Raw genomic sequence first — 5,980 nt, forward strand, 5'->3', positions numbered from 1 at the left:
ATTGAATTAAGCCTAGCAAAGCCTAGAACCTAGTTCAGTAATTTAAAAAATGTTGTAACTTGAAAAATGCCATTCAATACATTACACAATTTAAATATTTTCAGGCAATCAACACAACCCTCATGTTGGCTAACCCTCTCTCATGTTGGTCAATAATTTAATTATTTTTTTATGGAGTAATCTTTGCTGTTGAAATGTAGTCTTTTTGAGACTACATTTCAAATGTAGTGTGTGTGGAGGCGTGTATGTTAGGTATTACCTAATATACACGGTGTAATATATCTATCTGTGTGAAATAGATTAAATCCATTTATTTGATATTCAGCTAATAGTTCTGTATTTTCTACATTCATCCATGTTTTGGTAAGTGCAATAATATGTATTGTTTCATTGCAGATTAGAGATTCAAGATAGTTCTAGATTTCCGAAGTACTGAAACGCGCGCCATACAGGCTTGGTGGATCTAGGTGCAAGGTAAAATTATTTACATTTACTTTTGTATTTATGTTTTGTATTTATATGCATATATGCATTTATATGCATTATTCTATAGAATAATAGATCTCGTAATAATTTTGCAAAAATAGTGGCATTTACTATTTTTAAAAGATTATTAAAAAATTTACTGATATGGTGCATTCGGAAGGGCGAAGAGGGAGAACGGCCTGTTGACATAGCTCGGGTGCAGGGGGGGGGGGGGGGGTTGTGTAAAAGCCTGGTTTGTGCCTCGGAGAGGCTATGGGATCCAGTAAGTTCAGTAGAACTTCGGTTTCAACCCTTTTACCCTGTTGTAGCTCAGTCGATTAAGGCAGTGTCTGGGATGCTCCCGGACGCAGGTTCGAATCCTCGTCACGGCCCTTGTGGATTTGTTCATTTGATGCATTCACGTTATTGTGATCTGTGTGTGTAATTCTTCACTTGCTACAGCAACAGGAATGTGTGTGTATGTATTTGTGTTGTTGAATATGACCGAAAGTGTAAGATTAATGATTCTAACACAAATCGTCTGAATATTTGTTTTTCTTCACTGTCGAGAGTAGTTAAAAAAATTTACTCGAGTTTATTTTCACACTTTATTTATGGTCCTTAAGTCCCTCTCCTTAATGCTGCTGCTGTTTCTCGCATCTTTGCATCGCTTGTATGTTTGGGGGTTTGGCCTCTTGCTATATATTGATTCCATTTGTGTGTGTTTGGGTCTCAGGCCCTCTCGCAATTTCTGTTGAACAAACCCCTTTTCCTAGTTCTGCATCTCTCCTTTGGTACAAATTTTGTTGTGCTTTTATCATATATTTCACAAAACTTGACATACATTTCATTTACTTCATGTCCTATCAGCAAGTGTTTGTCAAATTCTTTAAGGAAAGTTTATCATCCTGATTGCAGATCTCTAGCGATATTATGTCAACTTCTTGTGGATTCGCAATCATTATTTAATTTACCTTTAGGTGTTCTTTCACCAGCACAGCAACACTGTACCTCTCCCAACCAGTTTAAGATAAAAACTAAGTACTAACTAATTAACTCAATGTAACCTACCTTACCCCCAAAATGACAACCCATGTCTTCTATTTTAAACAATGCTGTTTTGTTGACCAAATTGTATTTTTGTTTTTTTCTGCAATGTTTCCCCCCCCCCACCACTCTACCACCACATTGAGTTTAGTAGCTCTGTGCACGTCAGGTGCTGTTTAATATACAGACCTACTCCTCCATTTGACCTAGTTTCTCTATCACATCTATATCACTTTGTGCTTTAGCCCTGGTGGAGCTTGGTCCACCAGGCTGTTGTTTGGAGTGGCCCGCAGATCCACATACAGTCTGCATATGATATACAGTCTGTTGATCAATTAAACTACAGTAGTTAGTTTTTATCATCCGAATGCACCAATATGTGTTCATTCTTCCCAGATGAAGGAACTAGGTAATATTCATCATCTGAATGCACCATCTGATGCTTTAACACACTCATGATACACGAGAGGTTTAAAAAACTTTTAAAACTTTTAAAACTTTTTGACCTATGTATTTAAAAGCAATTCTAAAGTTAAAAAGTGTAGCATAGGCCCCTCGCAGAATGTTCTTAATATGATCCTCAGGTTATAGTTTTCTATCTAAAACCACCCCTAGATCTCTTTCTTGATCAGAATTCTTTATAGATCTCAGTGGCTCGATCATAGAAACTGCTCTAAATCCTTGTTGGCCTGGATTGTGGAGGTCATTGGTCTCTATAAAACTAGTAATCTGACTCCTGATCACTCTCAAATAATTTTATTATGTGGGATGTTAGTGCAACTGGTCTATAATTCTTTGCCAATGCTTGTGTTGTGTTGTGTTGTTTTGGTAGTGATGTGCAATGTGTTGTTTTGGTAGTGATTCGTCCAGTTCTGGTAGTAGTGCGGTTGTTGTGTAGTGTAGTACTTGTGTGCTTGTTAATGACTTGTATTCCAGTCTTGTGGGTATCTCCTTTCCCCTACGGGCCAACTGCTTTGTTCTTACCTAGCATTTTGCTTTGTTTGGGTATGAATGTTTGTGTGCCGTATATTTTGCAAAATTTGCCATATATCTCATTATTTACTCCTCTGCCTAGCAACAAGTCTGTCTAATTATACTCATTAACTGTTTTTCAAAGTTCCCCATAGTGTCCTTTATTGAAATCGAAGTTCATGAACCGTTTCAATGTTCTTATTTTCTTCTAGATTATATCTTAAAGTATATTTAAATGTTATTGTTATTATTGTTATTAAATGTTATTGTGACATTGCATTGCAATTGAGCTATGTTGTTTACCATACCGTTCATTTCGTGAGTATAAGTATAGATGCCACACTTGTGACAGGTAAAACCATGCCTTTTTTGAAAAACAGCACCGTCTGTTGCACGTAAGAGCAACCCACACTATATTATGTTGCGATATTATTTCAATATTTCCGATTGTATTGATAATTTGAATTTTCATAGATTTCAATTTATTTTCATTTCGATTTAATAATTTTGTGTGACATTGCATTGAAATTGAGCTGTGTTGTTTACCATACTGTTCATTTCATGAGTATAGTTTATTTTTTTATTTTTTTCATTTCATTTTTTTAGCTGTTCTTATTTTTCAGTGATGGGAATATCAGATCATTTGATGTTCCCAATTTTCTGATGGAAGCATCAGACCATTATAGAATGCATCGGATGAGGTAGTTTGGAATGGTGGGGAGGACGAGAGGGGGGTATGGTGGGGAAGACGAGGGGACAGAGGAGAGGGTAATGGTGGGGAGGACGAGGGGACTGGGGAGTTGGGGATGGTGGGGACAGGGGAATGCTGGGGAGGACAAAGGGACAGGTGAATGGGAGATGGTGGGGGAGGAAGAAGGACAGGGGAGGGGAAAATGGTAAGGAGGACGATGGGACAGGGAAGTGGGAATAGTGGGGATGATGTGGGGACAGGGAAGTGGGAAGGACGAGAGGACTGTGGAATGGGGAATAGCAAAGTGAATTATAATTATATATATTAATTAATTCTTATAAATTTCCAGAAGCCTGTATCAACACCCACACTAATGCAACTGAAAGAGATGTTGAGACAAGTATTGCTGATATGTTGAAGAACGCCCCAAACAAACTCGGTGGAAACAGATACAAGGTAAAGTTTGCCAATTTGCTGTAGTCTAATTCAATTTCTTTTTAGTAATCTTCGAGAACATTTATGCTATGAATAAGATAAAATAATGTAACTGATTTTGATTTATTTACTATTTATTATTTATTTACCGTTATTAGTATAATAGATCTCGTAATAATTTTGCAAAAATAATGGCATTTACTATTTTAAAAAGCTCGGGTGCAGGGGGGGGGGGTTATGTAAAAGCCTGGTTTGTGCCTCGGAGAGGCTATGGGATCCAGTAAGATCGTCCTTCCTTTCCTCCCTAGAATCTGGATGTAGCAGGTGCTCAATTGTCAAAAGTGAAAAATTGGTTTTGTCTTCCGAATGCACCATTTGTGTAAATTTGCTAATAATCTTTTAAAAATAGTAAATGCCATTATTTTTGCAAAATTATTACGAGATCTATTATACTAATAACGGTTTGATAAAATACAGTAGACTGCCTACTGGATAATAGTTCCAGTCCACCTGTAGACAGGGATCTCACATCAGCTTGTATATTATACAAGGATAAGATTTGATAAATTCAGTTATTTGACTGAACACTGGCTCTGTTTAAATCAGAGATTTAAACATACATAGTCTAACCTAGCTCCATAACTAACAGCCATTAGCCATTAGCCATTCATGCACAGCCATCAGCTGGGCCATAGACCGGCAATTTTGCTTTTTTCCCAAGCCGGTCTGTTTTTTTTCGATGCCTCAGTGGCCCATGCACAGGTCCGTTCAAGGGGATTAAATAGCCGTTCTATGGCCCCAGGGTTTGTATTTTATCAAACTCTTATTAGAATAATAGATCTCGTAATAATTTTGCAAAAATAGTAGCATTTACTATTTTAAAAAGCTCGGGTGCAGGGGGGGGGGGTTATGTAAAAGCCTGGTTTGTGCCTCGGAGAGGCTATGGGATCCAGTAAGATCGTCCTTCCTTTCCTCCCTAGAATCTGGATGTAGCAGGTGCTCAATTGTCAAAAGTGAAAAATTGGTTTTGTCTTCCGAATGCACCATTTCTGTAAATTTGCTAATAATCTTTTAAAAATAGTAAATGCCATTATTTTTGCAAAATTATTACGAGATCTATTATACTAATAACGGTTTGATAAAATACAGTAGACTGCCTACTGGATAATAGTTCCAGTCCACCTGTAGACAGGGATCTCACATCAGCTTGTATATTATACAAGGATAAGATTTGATTTACTTTTGTATTTATATGCATATATGCATTTATATGCATTATTCTCTAGAATAATAGATCTCGTAATAATTTTGCAAAAATAGTGGCATTTACTATTTTAAAAAGCTCGGGTGCAGGGGGGGGGGGGGGTTTGTGTAAAAGCCTGGTTTGTGCCTCGGAGAGGCTATGGGATCCAGTAAGATCGTCCTTCCTTTCCTCCCTAGAATCTGGATGTAGCAGGTGCTCAATTGTCAAAAGTGAAAAATTGGTTTTGTCTTCCGAATGCACCATTTCTGTAAATTTGCTAATAATCTTTTAAAAATAGTAAATGCCATTATTTTTGCAAAATTATTACGAGATCTATTATACTAATAACGGTTTGATAAAATACAGTAGACTGCCTACTGGATAATAGTTCCAGTCCACCTGTAGACAGGGATCTCACATCAGCTTGTATATTATACAAGGATAAGATTTGATTTACTTTTGTATTTATATGCATATATGCATTTATATGCATTATTCTCTAGAATAATAGATCTCGTAATAATTTTGCAAAAATAGTGGCATTTACTATTTTAAAAAGCTCGGGTGCAGGGGGGGGGGGGTTTGTGTAAAAGCCTGGTTTGTGCCTCGGAGAGGCTATGGGATCCAGTAAGATCGTCCTTCCTTTCCTCCCTAGAATCTGGATGTAGCAGGTGCTCAATTGTCAAAAGTGAAAAATTGGTTTTGTCTTCCGAATGCACCATTTCTGTAAATTTGCTAATAATCTTTTAAAAATAGTAAATGCCATTATTTTTGCAAAATTATTACGAGATCTATTATACTAATAACGGTTTGATAAAATACAGTAGACTGCCTACTGGATAATAGTTCCAGTCCACCTGTAGACAGGGATCTCACATCAGCTTGTATATTATACAAGGATAAGATTTGATTTACTTTTGTATTTATATGCATATATGCATTTATATGCATTATTCTCTAGAATAATAGATCTCGTAATAATTTTGCAAAAATAGTGGCATTTACTATTTTAAAAAGCTCGGGTGCAGGGGGGGGGGGGTTTGTGTAAAAGCCTGGTTTGTGCCTCGGAGAGGCTATGGGATCCAGTAAGATCGTCCTTCCTTTCCTCCCTAGAATCTGGATGTAGC

At 37.0% G+C, this 5,980-nt stretch overlaps 1 long non-coding RNA gene across 1 annotated transcript in view; it reads left to right on the plus strand.

Moving 5' to 3' along the window:
* Nucleotides 1–392: 392 nt before the first annotated feature.
* Nucleotides 393–5,980, plus strand: part of LOC138365142 (uncharacterized) — a 7,469-nt gene continuing 1,881 nt past the window's right edge. Inside the window, exons 1-2 of the long non-coding RNA XR_011228688.1 lie at nucleotides 393–474; nucleotides 3,525–3,631. This is a non-coding gene — a long non-coding RNA (uncharacterized lncRNA). The remainder of the gene's footprint in view (nucleotides 475–3,524; nucleotides 3,632–5,980) is intronic.

The sequence above is a fragment of the Procambarus clarkii genome, chromosome 15, assembly GCF_040958095.1.
Source record: "Procambarus clarkii isolate CNS0578487 chromosome 15, FALCON_Pclarkii_2.0, whole genome shotgun sequence".
In the NCBI taxonomy this organism is placed as follows: Eukaryota; Metazoa; Arthropoda; class Malacostraca; order Decapoda; family Cambaridae; genus Procambarus; species Procambarus clarkii.